The sequence below is a fragment of the Muntiacus reevesi genome, chromosome 1 (genome assembly GCF_963930625.1).
Source record: "Muntiacus reevesi chromosome 1, mMunRee1.1, whole genome shotgun sequence".
In the NCBI taxonomy this organism is placed as follows: Eukaryota; Metazoa; Chordata; class Mammalia; order Artiodactyla; family Cervidae; genus Muntiacus; species Muntiacus reevesi.
Genome location: NC_089249.1, coordinates 231,495,063 through 231,515,178, shown reverse-complemented (window position 1 = coordinate 231,515,178; position 20,116 = coordinate 231,495,063). Strand labels below are relative to the sequence as shown.

The 20,116-nt window shown below is 42.0% G+C and overlaps 2 protein-coding genes across 8 annotated transcripts in view; one reads left to right on the top strand and one right to left on the bottom strand.

The window, feature by feature from the left end:
- ARHGAP26 (Rho GTPase activating protein 26) overlaps positions 1-20,116 on the bottom strand; it is a 663,940-nt gene that overhangs the window by 522,976 nt on the left and 120,848 nt on the right. The gene's annotated exons all lie outside the window — the stretch shown is intronic.
- Positions 18,405-20,116, top strand: part of FGF1 (fibroblast growth factor 1) — a 112,046-nt gene continuing 110,334 nt past the window's right edge. For all 4 annotated transcript variants that reach the window (XR_010660914.1, XM_065918819.1, XM_065918821.1 and 1 more), the window contains exon 1: positions 18,405-18,791. The gene's annotated coding sequence lies outside the window, so the exon portion shown is untranslated. The remainder of the gene's footprint in view (positions 18,792-20,116) is intronic.

Below are 20,116 nucleotides of genomic sequence, written 5' to 3'. Positions count from 1 at the left end.
GGCTGCAGTCACCATCTGCAGTGATTTTGGAACCCAAGAAAAAAAAGACTGTCATGGTTTCCATTGTTTCCCCATCTATTTGCCATGAAGTGATGGTACCGGACGCCATGATCTTAGTTTTTTCAATGTCGAGTTTCAAATATCTACTTCTGCTTTATTGACTTTATTTGACTATGCCAAAGCTTTTGACTGTGTGGATCACAACAAACTGTGGAAAATTCTTAAAGAGATGGGAATACCAGACAATCTTACCTGCCTCCTGAGAAATCTGTATGCAGGTCAAGAAGCAACAGTTAGAATTGGACATGGAACAATGGACTGGTTCCAAATTGGGAAAGGAGTACGTCAAGGCTGTATATGGTCATCCTGCTTATTTAACTTATATGCAGAGTACATCAAGTGAAATGCCAGGCTGAATGAAGCACAAGCTGGAATCAAGATTTCCGGGAGAAATATCAATAACCTCAGATGTGCAGATGACACCACTCTTATGGCAGAAAGCTAAGATGAACTGAAGAGCCTCTTGATGAAAGTGAAAGAGAAGAGTGAAAAAGCTGGCTTAAAACTCAACATTCAAAAACTTCGGCCACCTGATGCAAATAGCTGATTCACTGGAAAAGACCCTGATGCAGAGAAAGATTGAAGGAAGAAGGAGAAGAGGGCACAAAGGATGAAATGGTTGGATGGAATCACTGATTTAACAGACATGAACGTGGGCAAGCTCCGGGAGACGGTGAGAGACAGGGAAACCTGGCCTGCTGCAATCCGTAGGGCTGTTAAGAATCAGACATGACTTGGCGACTGAACACAATCTTCTATTTTGCCCAACATTTATGTCTAAACTGTTACTATTTTAACATGCAACTAATATTTTTTTACATTGCTGATATATTTTACATTTTTTTATGCCACCTTTGAGAGCTGTGCTTGCTTTATACTCATAGCACCTCAGTGCCCACCAGCCACAGGTCAGGTGCTCTAGGGCTGTGCAGAATCACCCTGGACTAGACTTGCACCTCAGCCCAGCCACCCTCCAGCCTCCATGTGTGGAACATATGTGTCAGTTTCACCTCAATGTCTTTTAATTTCAGTCTATACTTCAGCCATTTTATCTGACCCCTATACCTATTCATGGACCCTGCAATCTCTTCTAGGAATATCTCTACTTACTTTAAAATGAGGGTTACAGTTTTGTGAAATTCATCAAACAGTAGATTCCTCATCTGGTGGTCCTCCTGTTACTATCTTCTAATTTTAGTTCCTACAGCTTTTCCACTGGCTGTTTTTCCACAGTCTGTGTTTGTATTTGCATCACAGAGAACATCTTATCTGTCACTAATTACTGAGGCACACATTTCATCACACTCTCCTATCTTTTGGTTTATCTCCTAACATCTAGGAATGTTCACCCTCACTTAGTGACCGTGCCTTTCAGTAGCTCCTAGACAATGTTTCTCCCTGTAGTTCTCATGCCATCTTCAGTAAATGTTTCTGATCTGATCTCTTTGGAAAAAATTATTCGCTAGATAATTCTGCAGTAAATCCCTTAGTCTTACCAGATTTGTGCGTTCAAATTTTACAGGTATGAAAATTAAGACAGATATAAGTACTAACATCAACTTACACCAATAAAAAGTTGTAATAAGAGCTCATCCTTATGAAATATTTTCCTACAAGCCATATGCTGCACTCAGCACTCGACACACGTTTTCTTATTTTTCCTAATAGTTCTACAAGGTAGGTGTAATTACAATTGCCATCCAGAAGTGAGGAGAAGAGACACAGAGGGTATAAGAAGCTTGGCCCAAGGTCTCCCAGCTAGCAACTGACAGAGTTGGGAATTGCATCAAAGTTCGTTTGATGACAAAGGTGATCGCCTCATCACCATGCTCCATTGTCTGAAAGGTGATTTGCAAGTATCAACTTCATTTCTGAATTTATAAGGGTGCAGGTCTAGATTATATCCCTTACCTCTTCTCTTTTTTCTTTCCAACTTTTAAATTTTTTTAAATTGGAGGATAATTGCTTTAGAATGTTGTGTTGGTTTCTGCTGTATAACAACATGAATCAGCCATAAGTATACATATATCCACTCCTTCTCAAACCTTCCTCCCACCCCCCACTCCCATCTCACCCCTCTAGTTTGTCACAGAACACCAGGTTGAGCTTCCTGTGTTACACAGAAACTTTCCACTAGCTGTCTCTTTTACATATGTCTTACCTCTTCTCTTGATGGGGAGTAGAAATAAATAAATAATAGCAGTATCATTTCACTTGCCAAGATATGGAAGCAATGTAAGTATCCATCAACAGATGAATGGGGGATTTCCCAGGTGGTCCAGCGGCTAAGATTCTGAGCTTCCAATGCAGAGGACCCGGGTTCCATCCCTGGTCAGGGAACTAGATCCCACATGCCTCAAGTAAGATCCAGTGTAGCCAAGTAAATAAACAAATTCATTTAATCAAAAAAGAAAAAACAGATGAATGGATAAAGAAGATGTGATTCATATATACAATGGCATATATTATATAGTATTAAATATATACTTTATATAGTTGTAAAAAAGAATGAAACATTGCCATCTGCAGCAACATGGATGAACTTGGAGGGCATTATGCTAAGAGAAATAAGTCACACAGAGAAAGACAAATACTGTATAATATCACTATACAACAAACTAGTGAATATAACAAGAAGCAGACTCACAGGTCCAGAGAACAAGCTAGTGGTTACCAGTAGGGGGAGCGGAGGGGCAATATAAGGGTGGAGTAGTAGCTGATACACACTATAGGGTGTAAGATAGGCTCAGGGATGTATTGTACAACGTGGGATATATAGCCAGTATTTTGCAATAACTGTGAATAGGAAGTAACCTTTAAAAATTGTATAAAAAATTTAAAACAATTTTTTAAAAGAAAGGATTTGGACATAGACGTAATCTGTCCAAACAGCCAATATTTTGTAATAGCTGTGAACAGAGCGTAACCTTTAAAAACTGTATAAAAGGTTTTAAATTTAAAAACATAATAAAATATGAAATTCTTGGTGTTCTAAGGACTGCCTCTGAAGCAAGATGCCAGGACTATTCAAGATGCAGTGCTCTTGCCTTGAACAGAGGGCTGAGACTCAGGTCTATCAGGAGTTCAAACCAGGAGGCCCAGCAGGGCATATATCATAACCCAGAGCTAGAAGAGTGTGGGCACCAAAGTGTGATGGGTTTAGGAGTGAATCGGGGTGGGGATGTGGAAGTGAGAGTAAAGACAGGTCTCTTGGAGAAGACAGGGAGAGAGGGTGAGAGAAGAAATGTGATAGGGCTTAGGGTGGGGGCAAGGTGAGGGAGGTTATGATTTGCTTTGCAGTTTTATTAAACATGAGCATGTTGCAAGGCTAACGGAAAATTAAGAGCTTGGGGTGGGGGTAGATGTAAATCAGCAAGGACCCTAAAGAGTCAGAACAAGGGAGGTGTTTGAAGCCCATGTCAGGGATACATGTTTGCTGGTCTGATGTCAAAGCCTTCTTGCACCTATATTACCCTATCACCTCCCACCATCACTGTCTGCCAATCAACCACTGTCAAGAGTCCCATGGCCAAATGGCTTCAGAAGTTATGTGTCTATAGTCAGAAACATGTTCCCCTCACTGGACATAATTTCTTAACCCTATCAGTAAGGAAAGCACACAACACATGAAACCAGAATACAAATCCCCAGGCAGCCTTATATGCATGTGACATAGTTGTGTTTTTTTTGCAAGAAACATCAAGTCTGTCTAAAATAGCTCTCAAGGGTTGGCCTCAGATTCCTGAAATAATGCATCATTTGGATAACTTTCCTAAAAAGTCTTGTTAAAAAACAAATGGGTCAAAATAGTCAGGAAAAGAGCCTCCACATTCACTACTGTGTTACTCACAATGGCCAAAAGGTGGAAGCAACCCAAGTGTCCACTGATGGATGAACAGATCAACAAAAGGTAGTATGTTCATGCAGTGGAATACTATTCAGCCCTTTTGAAAAAGGAATGTCATTCTGACGCATGTTACAACATGGATGAACCTTGAGGACACTATGCTAAGTGAAATAAGCCAGTTTCAAAAGGATAAATACTGTATGATTCCACCAGTATGTGGTATCTGGAGTAGTTAAATTCATAAAGACAGAAAATAGAATGGCAGTTGCCAGGGGCTGAGGGGGTGGCGCATGTGGCGATGTTGTCTGCTGGGTACAGAGTTTCAGTTTGGGAAGAGAAAAAGAGTTCTGGAGGTGGATGACAGTATGGTTGCACAACAATGTAAACGGAACTGTACACTTCAAAATAAGATGGTAGTTTTATGTCATGTGTATCTTACCCACAATTTTAAAAAGCAATTTAAAAGGGGCCACTTGATCCCTTGTTCTTATTTGTTATTAGATTGGCTCAGCTTTGCTTCTCAGTAAAGGAAGCTCAGCCAAGAGCGGGATGTTGAGGAGCTGGGATCAGGAAGAGCTGATGAGAGGCGACAGTTCTAGGGGTAGTAATTCTCTGGGCTGTGGGATGTGCTTTGAAAAAGGACAAGTCTTGAGTTTCAACCTGACTGAGAGGGATAGCCTTGTGGGGTCCTCAGGAGCAAGAGGAGAATCTGAGTCTCAGACACCTTCAGAAGCTGATTGCTACTAACTGCTGCTAAGTTGCTTCAGTCGTGTCCGACTCTGTGCCACCCCATAGATGCCAGCCCACCAGGCTCCTCTGTTCCTGAGATTCTCCAGGCAAGAACACTGGAATGGTTGCCATTTCCTTCTCCAGAAGCTGATTGAGGGGGAAGGAAAACAGCAGCCTTTATGGACTTGCCTTTACCGAGGCCCGCCTGGGCAGTGCCTCTCTAGGGGAGTAAGACTACTATTCTTCAGGCTCCTAGCTTGTTTAGAAAACTCTCGCACTGGGGGAAGGTAGACCTGACACTGCACGTCAAAGTCAAGGGTGGGTGTGAGGGTGGTGGAGCCACACCCATGGCCCACGACCCTCTCAGCCTTGTGCTTTCTTTAATTGAGCCAGCACCTCCTCCACCATCAGACCCTGGGAAAGGAAGCTGCTTGGCCACAGAAAACAGCACTTGAACCCTCATTAATGAGAGAGACAGAACTGTTATACTAGCATGGGAACATACAAGGAAGGAATAAATTTCATTTCCATGCATCTCTAGCTTAAGTCCCAAGCTCAACATATGCTATTTTTATCAAATACTTTGTATTCTGTGACATGCTTTGCCAACTTTCTATTATTAGACACATCAGAAAAAGTCCATGTTTGAGTTCTCTTCCTTCTAACTTCTCCCTCCCCATTTATGGGAGGGGTGGTGGCTTGGGTGGGGGCCCTGTCCTTTCAATAGAGAGTAAGTGACAAGGAGATGGCAGCCATCTGAAAAGTCACCTTGCTGCCAAAGCAGCCAGGATATGGGCTCTGCCTCCTCTGCAAATCTTGTCCTTGATTCACCCTGGCCCAGATGGCACAGCTGATGGGATAGGAAAACATACGTATTTTAGAGTATTTACAGCACCATTTCTTGCCACCCCGATTTCCTATGAAGGAGGATTTAGTCTTGACCAGCTAAGTTTTGGAGACTTTCTTGTACAGACTGTAGGAAAATAGGGGAGGGGTTCTGAACTGTGTGATGCTGTGGGTTGGATGAGTTGATGGGTTCACTGAAGCAAAGACAGGAGAACCTATTGGAGAACGCAGAACAGATCAGAAGGTGAGAAGGGGGACGAAGGATAGGAGCCAGGGATTGCCTGAATTGGGAGGAATTAAGAGATAAATTAAGGGGAAATGGAGTGGCTGCTAGGTTGCTATGAGGAGAATTTGGGAGAGAGATGGGAGATTGTTCAGAAATTTTGTTGGTATTATGATTGGAATCCATTCTCCCCTTGGCATTTTTAAGAGATTTCAGTAGAGACATAAAGTGGTTTTAAAGCTATTTTTTATATGAGGGCCTCAAGTTTATCTGGGCTTCCCTCATGGTTCAGCTGGTAAAGAATCCGCCTGCAATGTGGGAGACTTGGGTTCGATCCCTGGGTTAGGAAGAAACCCTGGAGAAGAGCGAGGCTACCCACTCCAGTATTCTGGTCTGGAGAATTCCATGGACTGTATAGTCCATGGAGTCACAAAGAGTTGGACACAACTGAGTTACTTTCACTTTGATTAACTTATGGACTTCCCTGATAGCTCAGTTGGTAAAGAATCTGCCTGCAATGCAGGAGATCCCAGTTCGATTCCTGGGTTGGAAAAATCCACTGGAGAAGGGATAGGCTACCCACTCCAGTATTCTTGGGCTTCCCTTGTGGCTCAGCTGGCAAATAATCCACCTGCAATGTGGGAGACCTGGGCTCAATCCCTGGATTGATCCCCTGGAGAAGGAAAAGGCTACTCACTTCAGTATTCTGGCTAGTCCATGGGGTCACAGAGAGTTGGACACAACTGAACGACTTTCAGAAGTTTATCCAAGGCAGCCTGAACCACAGCAAGCTAGTGTCTAATGGTGCAGGAGAGCCACCCTTCACCCCACTTCTCCCATCAACACACTATAGTCTAGCTATTTCAAACTGGTGTCCTATGGGCTGGGTTTGGACCACAGATGGGTTTTGTTTGGCTCATTGAGAGTTAATTTTTTAACCACCATTGAAAACTGGAATTTCACATTTAAAAAGTCTGCATTTCCTACTTCTCTTGAAAAGCAAAAAACTGGAAAATCTGGTAACATGAGACTTTCATTCTCCTAAAATAAAAATAGGTTCATGGGCTCACCACTCACATAATGTATGCACATGTACATACACATGGACAACTTCCTGAATTTATATTTCCTGCCATCTGATCAGAGCAGACTAGATCATTGGGCTCTCCTTTCTTCCTGAGGACAATTAGAAAGTCTGGACAAAACTAGAATAAAATCAGCCTGAAGGCATCAAAGACAATAAGATAATGAAGAATCACCAAACCAAGTTTTGGGAAAAGATGGCCGTTCAAGGAGACAAGCCCAACAACTAGGGGCTCTTTCCCCCATGGGACACTTACTGCTTCAGGAAGAGATAGCTAAGAAGCTGAAAAGTTAAGCAGCACCTAGGCAATTCTGCATGTTGAATGGGACAAAAGGTGGAATCCAGTGCCCACCAAAGAAGAGAGGGCACTGTAACTCCCCATTTTAGGCAAAGACCCTGAAGGACAACACCTTAAGTCTAGGCAAATCAGAAATAACTAGAGATTTTGTAGAGCCTCAATCCAGCTTTCAATGAGTTTAATTCTTTAAGTTGGATTAAGGCTATCCCAAATTGCTATCCCAGGTGTCTAGCAGAAGCAAACATTAAGTACTCTCTGGAGGAAGATAACACCATAATGTCACATGTTACTTCTACTAGCAATTTTTCACATACAATTTCAGCCTGAAAATACCCAGACACCTAAGGAAATAAGACAACATGAATGAGATCGAACAGAAACAACTACAATAGAAACAATCCCAGAGAATTCTACTTTTGGAGTTACTGGACACAGACTTTGGAGATGTAAAAATACAGTAGAGAACTGTAACCCTAAAGGTGGGGGGGGGGGTGTGCAATTTTGATTTGAAAAATAACCAAGTAGAAATTTAGAGTTGAAAAATACAATAACAAAAGTGAAGAGCTCGGTGGATGGCTTTAAAACAGATTAGGCACAGTCACAGGGAGAACTGATGAACTGGGAAGTCAGTTGGAAGAAAATATTCAGTATGAAACATAGACACAGTGATGGAAAATACTGTGGAGAGAATAACAGATAAGGAAGATAAAGTGAAGACTGAAGTTCTAGAAAGAGATGAGAGAGAATAGGGCAATAGCAATAATTTGAAGAGAAAATATTTGAGAAACTGCCAAAATTGACCAAAAGCAAGCCACAGTTTCCTGAATCCCTGGGAACCCCAAGCAGGACAAATAAAAAGAAAACTACACCTAGGTAACCTGCCAACACAGGAGACGGGGGTTCAATCCCTGTTACAGGAAGATTCCCTGGAAAAGGAAATGGCAACCCACTCCAGTATTCTTGCCTGGAAAATCCCATGGACAGAGGAGGCTGGTGGGCTACAGTCCATGGGGTCACAAAAAAGTCATTCAAGACTTAGTGATTAAATAACAACAACACCTAGGTACGTCATAGTAAAATATATGAAAACCAAAGACAAAAAAAAAAACATTAAAAGGAGCTATCACTACTTGAGAAAATGGAATAGACTGTTAGCTTACTTCTTGACAGAAACAACAGAAGCTAGAAACTAACAGAATTTAAGTATCTTTCAAGTGGTGAAAGAAAATAAATGCCAACCTAGAATTCCATGCCCAGTGAAAGTAGCCTCTAATAAGAAAGGTTAAGACATTTCCAGGGTTCTTTAATAGTTGTAGATACTAAAGCATCTTTAAACAGAAGGAAAATGACTTAATATGATAGATATAGGTGCAAGAAGAAATGAAGAACAAAGAAAAGATTAATTTGAGGAAACCCAAATGAAGTAGACTCTACAAACCAACATGGCAATGTACATTGGGGATTTAAAAAGTTAAAATATATAATACACATAGTAAGGAGGGAGGGATGAATGGAACTAAAATGTTCCAAAGTCCTTATATTACTATGCAAGAAGACTGAAATGTTAATTAACATTGTTATTGTTGATGGTTAGTCGCTAAGCCACACCCAACTCTTTTACAACCCCATGGACTATAGCACGCCAAGCTCCCCTGTTCATGGAATTTCCCAGGGAAGTACCCTTGAGTGGGTTGCCATTCATTGCCTTCTCAGGAAGTCAACCCGACCCCAGGAATGAACCTTTGTCTCCTGCATTGGCAGGAGAATTCTTTACCACTGAGCCTGGGAAGCCCCATTAATTAACATTGCTGCTGCTGCTGCTAAGTCGCTTCAGTCGTGTCCCACTCTGTGCGACCCCAGAGACAGCAGCCCACCAGGCTCCGCTGCCCCTGGGATTCTCCAGGCAAGAACATTGGAGTGGGTTGCCATTTCCTTCTCCAATGCATGAAAGTGAAAAGTGAAAGTGAAGTCGCTCAGTTGTGTCTGACTCTTTGCGACCCCATGGAGTGCAGCCCACCAGGCTCCTCTGTCCATGGGATTTTCCAGGCGAGAGTACTGGAGTGGGTTGCCATAGACTTTGATAAATCCAAGATAATATTGTGACTGCCATGATAAGTTTTAAAAAGAATAGTAAAAAAGAATATAACTTGCAAGGTAACAGAGTGAAAAAAAAGAATATTTAACCACTCCAAAGGCAAAAAAGAAAGGAGCATAAAAAGAATATAAAGCATGTGGGACAAATGAAAGCATTTAACAAGATGTAGATATGGACCCAAATATATCAATAATTACATTAAATATAAATGAACAAAATACTTCAATTATAAGCCAAAGAGTACTGAACTGGATTTAAAAAATCTATATACTGTTTATAAGAAACACATCTAAAATATTAATTTAAAAAATGTTGACAAAAAAACTCAGTTGGGGGGAGGAGTCAAGATGGCGGAGGAATAGGACGGGGAGACCACTTTCTCTCCTACAAATTCATCAAAAGAATAACTGAACGCAGAGCAAACTTCACAAACAACTTCTGATCGTTAGCTGAGGTCATCAGTCGCCCAGAAAAGCAACCCATTGTCTTCGAAAGGAGGTAGGACAAAATATAAAAGATAAGAAGAGAGACAAAAGAGCTAAGGACGGAGATCCGTCCCGGGAAGGGAGTTTAGTTTCCAAATACCAAGAAACCCTTGCACTGGTGGGTCTGGGGGAAGTTTTTGAATCTCGGAGGGCAACCTGACTGGGAGGAAAAATAAATAAAACCCACAGATTACGGGCTTAAAAGCAACTCCCAGCAGAAAAGTACCCCAGACACCCGCATCCGCCACCAGCAAGTGGGGGCAGAACGGAGAGGAGCGGGCGGCATTGCTTAGGGTAAGGACCAGGCCTGAGTGCCCTGAGGACAATCAGAGGGAGCTTTTGTGAGTTACCAACTTAAACTGTGGGACAGCAAAAGAGAGAGAGAAAATTAACCGGCCGAACACACTGCCGGCCATTCGCAGAACAAAGAGACTGAGCAAGTTCAGAGAAGAGCTCGCAGGCTCTGAACAGGCCCAGCCCCACTGGAGGCAGGAGGCAGGGGGGAGGGGAAAGGGGCAGGCTCAGCCCCAAGGACCGCATCCCCTACCGCACTGCAAACAGGCCCCCAGTATCTAATCAAAGACCTCCTGAGATTCTGGATGGTCGACATCCGCTGGGAGGGTTGCGGCGAGACACAGGGCGCAGGCACCCGACCGGCACTGGCGGGGACTGGGGCTGGGGACGCGGAGGGCAGAAGGCGCAGGCACCTGACTGGCGCGGGCGGAAACTGAGACTGGGACGGCAGAGGGGAGAAGGGGCGCCGCACCCGGGGAGAGTACCCCATCAAGCCCTTGGCTGCCTGAGCCGCTCGGACGAGGTAGGCGCAAAAAGCAGGCGCAGCTTTTTGTTCTGTGCTTTTGTGGAACACCGGAAGGCTGGAACCGCGTGCAGCGCAGGACACGGTCCATATGGAGCAGCCGGGAGCCTGAGCAGCGTAGACGGGGAAACAGCGCCAGCCCCTCCCCGCAGCACGACGGAACTAGCTACCTGAATAAGAGACCACCTCCACCCGCCTGTGTCAGGGCGGAAATTAGGCCCGGAAGAGACCGGCAAACAGAAGCCAAATAAACAAAGGGAACCGCTTCAGAAGGGACTGGTGCAACAGATTAAAATCCCTGTAGAGAACACCGACTACACCAGAAGGGGCCTGTAGATATCAAGAAGTGTAAGCTGGAATGAGGAGCTATCTGAAACTGAGCCGAACCCACACTGACCGCAACAGCTCCAGAGAAATTCCTAGATATATTTTTACCTTTTTTTTTTTTAAGTAATTAAAAAATTTTTTTTTCTTTTTTATTTTTTTTCTCTTTTATTTTCTTTTAAAATTCCCTATTACCCCCCCCCCATTACTCCTTAACATTCATTTTCATAGATTTTTATGATTTTTTTAATTAGGAAAAAAAATTTTTTTTACTGTGTTTTTCTTTTTTTTCCTTTTTCTCTTTTATTTTCTATTTTTCTTTTTCTCTTATTTCCTTTTAAAGTCCTCTATTACTCCTCTACTACACCTTAATTTTCATTTTCATTACACTATAACCTTACCAAAAAAAAAAGAGAAGCCCTATTTTTAAACCGAACTTCATATATATTTCTAATAATTTTTTTGTGTGTGTGTGTTTGTTTTTAATATAGTATTTTTAAGAGTCTAAAATCTACTCTAGATTTTTAATCTTTGTTTTTCAATATATGATATAAATTGTGGACATTTAAGAATCCAATATTCAGTTCCCATTTTTATTCAGGAGTGTGTTGATTACTCTCTCCCAATCTTGACTCTCCGTTTTTTACCTCAGAACACCTCTATTTCCTCCTTTCCCCTTCTCTGCCCAATCCAATTCTGTGAATCTTTGTGGGTGTCTGGGCTACGGAGAACACTCTGGGAACAGAAAACTGCGTAAATCTGTCTCTCTCCTCCTGAGTCCCCCTTTTTCTCCTCCTGCTCATCTCTATCTCCCTCCTCCCTCTCCTCTTCTTCATGTAACTCTGTGAATCTCTCTGGGTGTCCCTCACGGGGGAGAATCTTTTGCCATTAACCTAGAAGTTTTATTATAAGTGCTGTATAGTAGGAGAAGTCTTGAGACTTGAGACTTCCAGAAGTCTTGAGACTACTGGAAGAATAAAACTGAAATCCAGAGGCAGGAGACTTAAGCCCAAAACCTGAGAACACCAGAGAACTCCTGACTACATAGAACTTTAAGTAATAAGAGACCGTCAAAAGGCCTCCATACCTTCACTGAAACCAACCACCACCCAAGAGCCAATAAGTTTTAGAGCAAGACATACCACGCAAACTCTCCAGCAACACAGGAACATAGCCCTGAATGCCAACATACAGGCTGCCCAAGGTCACACCTAACACATAGACACATCTCAAAACTCATTACTTGGCACTCCATTGCACTCCAGAGAGAAGAAATTAAGTTCCACACACCAGAACACCGACACAAGCTTCCCTAACTAGGAAACTTTGACAAGCCAATCGTCCAACCCCACCCACTGGGTAAAACCTCCACAATAAAAAGGAATCACAGACCTCCAGAATACAGAAAGCCCACTCCAGACACAGCAATCTAAACAAGATGAAAAGGCAGAGAAATACCCAACAGGTAAAGGAGCATGAAAAATGCCCACCAAGTCAAACAACAGAGGAGGAGATAGGGAATCTACCTGAAAAAGAATTTAGAATAATGATAATAAAAATGATCCAAAATCTTGAAAATAAAATGGAGTTACAGATAAATAGCCTGGAGACAAAGATTGAAAAGATGCAAGAAATGTTTAATAAAGACCTAGAAGAAATAAAAAAGAGTCAATTAAAAATGAATAATACAATAAATGAGATAAAAAACACTCTGGAGGGAACCAAGAGTAGAATAACGGAAACAGAAGATAGGATAAGTGAGGTAGAAGATAAAACGGTGGAAATAAATGAAGCAGAGAGGAAAAAAGAAAAAAGAGTCAAAAGCGATGAGGACAACCTCAGGGACCTCTGGGACAATGTGAAACGCCCCAACATTCGAATCACAGGAGTCCCAGAAGAAGAAGACAAAAAGAAAGGCCATGAGAAAATACTTGAGGAGATAATAGCTGAAAACTTCCCTAAAATGGGGAAGGAAATAGCCACCCAAGTCCAAGAAACCCAGAGTCCCAAACAGGATAAACCCAAGGCGAAACACCCCAAGACACGTATTAATCAAATTAACAAAGATCAAACACAAGAACAAATATTAAAAGCAGCAAGGGAGAAACAACAAATAACACACAAAGGGATTCCCATAAGGGTAAGAGCTGATCTATCAATAGAAACCCTCCGGGCCAGAAGGGAATGGCAGGACATACTTAAGGTAATGAAAGAGAATAACCTACAACCTAGATTACTGTACCCAGCAAGGATCTCATTCAGATATGAAGGACAATTCAAAAACTTTACAGACAAGCAAAAGCTGAGAGAATTCAGCACCACCAAACCAGCTCTTCAACAAATGCTAAAGGATCTTCTCTAGACAGGAAATGCAGGAAGGTTGTATAAACGTGAACCCAAAACAACAAAGTAAATGGCAACGGGACCACACCTATCAATAATTACCTTAAATGTAAACGGGTTGAATGCCCCAACCAAAAGACAAAGATTGGCGGAATGGATACAAAAACAAGACCCTTATATATGCTGTCTACAAGAGACCCACCTCAAAACAAGAGACACATACAGACTAAAAGTGAAGGGCTGGAAAAAAATATTTCACGCAAACGGAGAACAAAAGAAAGCAGGAGTTGCAATACTCATATCAGATAAAATAGACTTTCAAATAAAGGATGTGAAAAGAGACAAAGAAGGACACTACATAATGATCAAGGGATCAATCCAAGAAGAGGATATAACAATTATAAATATATATGCACCCAACATAGGAGCACTGCAATATGTACGTCAAACGCTAAAGAGTATGAAAGGGGAAATTAAGAGTAGCACAATAATAGTGGGAGACTTTAATACCCCCACTCATAACTATGGATAGATCAAATAAACAGAAAATTAACAAGGAAACACAAACCTTAAATGACAAAATGGACCAATAGACCTAATTGATATCTATAGGACATTTCACCCCAAATAAAAAATGTTGAAAAAAAATTTTTTTAATGTTGAAAGTAAAGGGTGGACAAAATACAAATATTAAACAAAATTATATTAATATTGATAGTACATATTAATGTAAGACAAAACATATTTTCAGGCCAAAAGCATTACTACAGCTAAAGAAGAATATATCAAATAATAAAACGTTCAATTCATAAAGAAAATAGTGATTATAAATCTTGATTATAAAACTTGTACATCATACAGTTTATGATGTAACTTCAAAAAATATGTAGTTAAGATTGACAAAAACCACAAGAAGTGACCAGATAAAGAAGGTCAGTATTAAGGAAGTAGATTATTTGAACATGATTATTAAACAATCAAGTTTAGTGCAATATTATGTATTATACAGCAATTACAGAATTCCCCAAGTATTTATTTTGGGGAATACAGGTTCCCCAAGTATTTATGATCTGTGACCTTCCAAGCAAATTATAGGGCTAAACTTCTCCGTCTCATTTTATGTTAGGTGTGGCTCTAAGACTCATTTTGGCCAATGAAATGTGAGTAGGAGTAACTTCCAGGTGCTAGTTGTAATAGCAAAAACCTCTCCCCTTTCCCTCCTATAAGTGGAGGGTTAGAGTTCCTTCAGTCTGGACCTTCATGAGGATGACATGGAGCAGAGCTGCCTAGCCAACCTACAAATGGACATGCTGATATTGATGTGTGAGAACCAGACCATTGCTACTTCATGTGTGTGCTTAGTCACTCAGTTGTGTCCAACTCTTTGCCACCCCATGGACTGTATGCAGCCCACCAGACTCCTCTACCCATGGGGTTTTCCAGGCAAGAATACTGGAGTGGGTTGCCATTTCCTTCTCCAGGCAATTTTCCTGACTCAGGGATCAAACCAGCATCTCTTATGTCTCCTGTATCGCAAGCAGATTCTTTACCCGCTGAGCCATCATGGAAGCCCTTGTTACTTTAAGTCACTGAAATTTGGAAATTATTTATAAATGTCATGTAACCTGGTCTATCCAGACTGATACAAGTAGAAAAAGCAAAGGACTGTTTTACAGGCACAGAGGTGAGCCTGTCTTGTACGAGTGTGGTCTGATAAGTCCTGGTGAGGTCACCTGACTTAAGCTCTGGGGAGGTAGGGTGGGAACAGGGCCGGGGCAGGAAGAGCAGCTCCCAAGAAGGGTCCATGAAGACTGTCTGGCAGCAAGCTCTGAAGGATCTTGGATTAACAGTACGGAATAGATACTGTGCTGGAAGTTAAAAGTAACTGAGAGGATGAAGTAGGGAGAATCTAGCTGGTGTTAAAGGAGGGAATCAGATAGGGAACTTTTCCCGATGAACATGTTAAACATTTTCCCCCACTTCCTTGAAAGGGACATTTAAAAAATTTGGTGAGAATTTCCCCGGCAGTGCATGCACAAGCAAACACTCATATAAACCAATTTTTAAAAAAATCAAATCAATTACATTCAATCTGCTGTTCAGAAAAAATTTTCCAGTTAATATCTTCACGGCTATTTTCTGAGTCATCTCAAAGAAATTTACCTCTTTTCTTTTTTTTGGCTGCCCAGTATTCCACTGTATGAATGTACCAAATTATGAAGCTATTTCCCTGTTGACAGACATATAGTTTGTTTTCACCACTACCTTATTGCAGTGACCAGATTGTGAATAATATCCATAGATTTTTGTCTTTTTTTCTACAGGCAACCAGACCAGTTTTGCCCACCATTTTAACAGTGAAAAGTTTAGGCTGGGTAAGAGGAACACAACCAGACAGGCCATTAGAGGTGACAGTTTTGGTTAGGGAGTGCCTGGTATGCCTTGATTACGCCCAGAAGAGTGTCTCAAACATAGTGGGTACCCAGTGAGCACCTGTTGAATGAATGAATGGATGAAACCACATCCACAGTAGACACTTATTGGGCCTTCCCTGCCCTCTTAACATCACCATCACTGACTTTAGGGCCACCCTGACACTTTGTTGTGGGGTGCTATCCTGAACATTGTAGCATGTTTAGCAGCATCCTTGCCTCCACCCACTAGATGCCACAAGCACAATCCCAGTTGCAGCAAGCAAAAATGTCTCCAAAAATTGCCAAATAGTCCCTGGGGAAAATTTGCTTCCACTGATTTTCAATATGGACTGTTTTGCATAAGAGTAAATGCCCTTTCTAAAAAACAACTGACTCAGCAAAGGTTGATCCTACTTCTTGCCAATCCTGCCTCATTAAAATGCCCTTTCTTCCTGGATTTTCATATAGATTGCTGAATACCTTTTTCTGAGTTCAGATCTTATTCCTGACATCTTCACCATGAGTTAGGTCAATCTTCATTGTATAGTGTCATTATACATTATGTACATATATATGTTAAATACATTAATACATTAACGTATATATACATTAATATATATATATCAGTGTTTATATGTGTATATACATTATATACATATAATCCTCATTATACATTGTCTCATCACTGGATACCCTTCCTTGGAAATACTTATCAAAGGTGAATCCTTACATTTATTTGAGAAATTACTAAATTAATCTGTTTCCCTTCACTCAACTCCCTAGAGGGACTCATAAGTAAGAAGTTGGCATATCACATGTCAGTTCTTACTCACCATTTTTATATCTAGTGCTTAAAACAATGCCTGACACATAGTAGATGCTCAATGGGTATTGGATGGATGGGTGGTAAGATAGATGGATGGATGGATGGGTGGGTGGATAAGAGCAAATTATCAGTCAACAAGGGCCACCCTAGTCTACAATAGTCTTCACCCATTTTTGCCCCTGTGCCTTCTAAAGCAATTATGAAAAATTATGTTACCTATACTCACATTTAAAAATTGATGTTAAATGGTCACCACCAAGTTCATAGGGAATTAAGATAATAACTTCCAGCATATTATAAATATTGGATTAAAAAAATTAAACTGTGATATAATTCTTTAGATGTACCTATTAACCTATTGTTATTATTTCTAATATCCTCTACAACTTTCACAGTACTCTCCTTCAAATTCAAGGAGTGGAAAAGAAAAATCTGTGAAATTTAAAATTGCCTTAATCAGTTATTGTAGGAAGTTGAGTTAAATTATTAAAGGAACCTTTCTGTCTGGGAACTTGGACCTGGAAATTTTCACATTTGGGGCTATGGCTCCGGAGTTAAGATTTGTGAAAAGTGAGGGGTATGCTTTCCAGTAAGGATAGGATTATTATGAACACAGACATTGTCCTCAGGCTAACCAGTTTTAGGAAAAGATACCTTATAAAATCTGAGAAGCTGGAAACTGGTTCTCTAGAAATATTCCTGGGTGTGCCCATTGGAAAGTCTTGAAGACCACCATCCCGGGGGTAATTCATACCAGTGGCCAGCAGAGGGCAGTATTGTACAACGTGCTTGGCTCTATCTCCCTGGCTCTCATAACGGAACGAAAGGGCAATTCACCTTGGATGCAGTGGGGACCACGGCTTGGGCATTCCAGCCCAGTCCTTTCTGGTGTCTTGTGTTTGCACAGTGAATTATTCATAGGAAACTGGCTCCACAGAGAATGGAGGCCCGAGACTCTCCATCCTGCACCTCGAATCAGGGCCTGGGACTGTAAAAATTATTCTTTCTCCTCTTCAAGAACTGAGTTTGAGAAAAGAAATTGAGGAGTGAAGTCATGGATCTGAATCAAACGTAAGGGTTTTTGTTATTCTTATGAAATGAAAACAACAGTGAAATTTCAATGATTTATAGATTCAGGAGGCAGGGAGCAAAGTGACTGAAAACTCCTGCTCTGGAGTCGGCCAATGTGGCTGAGATCTCTCTTCTTGGCAAGCTCACCTTCCTGGCCTCTGCTTCTCTGGCTGTCACATGGGAACAGGATTACCTTCTCCACAGAGCTGTTGTGAGAATAAATGAGACAATGTGAAAAAAGAGCTCAGCGTGGGAACGGCATTTTGCAAGGGCTCAAGAAATAACTGTGGTGATGACGAAGACGATGATATGGAACTGGCATTTTGTCAGGCATGAGCATTTCAGAGCTTCCCATTCAGGTCTGAAGAGGAATAATCAGAAGTGAAAAAAGCAAGCTATTTACATATTGTAAGTTTTACAAATCCAGGAGTTAGAAGCGGAAGCAGCCAAAGGAAACAGGCAGAATCAGAGATTCAGAGTTACAGTCTTGCTCCTCCACATCACTCACAAGTGCCTTCCAGGGCTGAGGTCCCACCCAGTGCTGCTAACAGGGTCTCTGTCTACAGTACTGTGTAGATGATGGCTATACGTGTAGCCTCAGACATAGAAACAGTGACTTTGTTCATTGGCTAGATCCTCTGTGAAACCTTAAAGGGTGGGAATGAATTGGTTGAAATAAAGTTAGTAATTTAGACTAATTGCTCAGATATTTAAAGTAAGGTTCAGAGCAAGCCCCGCCTCCCCCTTCTGCCTTACATGGGGAAAGGTAACAGGAACAGTTCAGAGAGAGGCATGGAGACAAGTTGGATGAGATAACTGTCCTTTCACCTGGCAGCTGTCCAGCCCCCAAATAGCTTTTGTGTTTGGTCCAAAAATAAGATCACATGAGAAGGGGAGAAATAAATACACAAGTATTCGTCCTTGGGCTTTCTGTGGGTCCACTAGCTGCTCTAGTAGGGGCCCCAAGAGAGTGGCTTCACGACACACTCTGCTGCCTCCCTCCCCAGGCTCCCCAAGGCTGGGGAAACAAGCTGGAGCAGGGCGAGTGTGGTGTGTGGTCTGCATGTAGCCCTCCTCTGGGGGCTCCCCTGAGCTCCATACACATCAGAGAGAGAGCAGGGGAGGACAAGCAGATCCAATCATCTGGACCCTAGGGGAATAAGGGCATCGCCTCCTTTGGTGAAGGCCACTCCCTTCTGATGGAGGATGGGAACTCCCTTCCTCCCACTGAGGCCTGCCTGCTGCAGTCCTGCTAGGACAGTGTGGACGCCGTAGGCTGCCGCAGCTGCTAGCACCCCAGAAAGAAAGTGCTCCAGAGCCAAAGCAGAGGTGAGTACATTTGTCTCTCCAAGGGGCTCAGATTACTGTGGACTTTCTGCTTGATTTCAGGCTTTTGCTCTGCTCGAATGCTCTCCACCACCCTCTTCTCCCTGACCTCAATTGGTGGCAGGCTTGAGTCTATGTGATGGATGCTTGACTGAAACATTCCTTGTACTCCCCTCTCTCATTCAGACACTAGCTAGATTCCGGAAAGAACTGGGTGAGCTGAATTCTTAGCAGGGAAGCAGGAAAGGGCTGCTACCAAGTGACTTATTTTTGCTGAGATTCAAGAAGATATTTCCCAGAAAATCATTAACAAATGCCATTACAGTAATGTTAATGCTTAGTTGTTTGTTTGTTTTTTTAAAAAGCTCTGCATAAAATAGAAAATAAAAAAAAAGATGCCAGCTGATTCCTTGTAATTGGGCAAAAGGGAAGAACGCAAATGAGATCTAAGAGCATCTGCAGAGTTTCCCTTCCCCTCACCTCCTCCTGTCTCCTGACATCTTGGAACCCTGCAAAATACACTCAACAGATCCAAAATTCTTTTCTTCGGAAAAAAGGCAAGGGTTTGGGGGAGAATTGCTCTGTAAACAGAGTCAAGGGAAGAAGAAGAAAGACATTTTTTCCAGAGTCTTGTGTTCTCTTCCTAATATTTCTGCCTCCCAAGCACGTGACATGTACCTGGGCCTGTTTGGAGGTACAGAGAGATGTCTCCATCGCTTGCATGTACATACTGTTCTTCCTTGACACAGTTCTTGACTATGAATATCTATGGTAAGGGTAAGCCAACAAAATGCTGATGGGAACAAGATAAATCCTTGAATAAATCAAGCTTCTTTGAGTGACAACGGGCTAAAATCCAGTTTAAAGAGACTTACACAAAAAAAAGAAAGAGAGGGGATGGAAATGTTTTCTTCATGTAACTGAAACAGCCAGGGTTTTGCTTTGGTGGGATCCAGGTGTTCAGACAATGGTACCTGAATCTCTCTCTCTCCATTTCGTGCTTTGCATCCTTGGATCATTCCATTTCCAGCAAGACCCATCCATCATGGTAGAGGATGGCTGCCAGCAGCCACTGGTACAGCTGCCCTACAAGAATGGGTGCTGTCCTTTCCCAAGAGTTCTAGCTGGGATCTCATTTCACTGAACCAATGTGGGAACTGTGTCTAGCCATACCACAGGGGTATAGTCATCACCACCCAAAACCAAATGACCTGAAAGCAACAAAAGGCTGGTCCCCAAAGACAAGAAGGGGTCTGGATGCAGGACGGCTAGGGTCAACAGTTACCACTTTGTACTGCTTTTATGGTGACCATTCAGAGTAAGAGCCA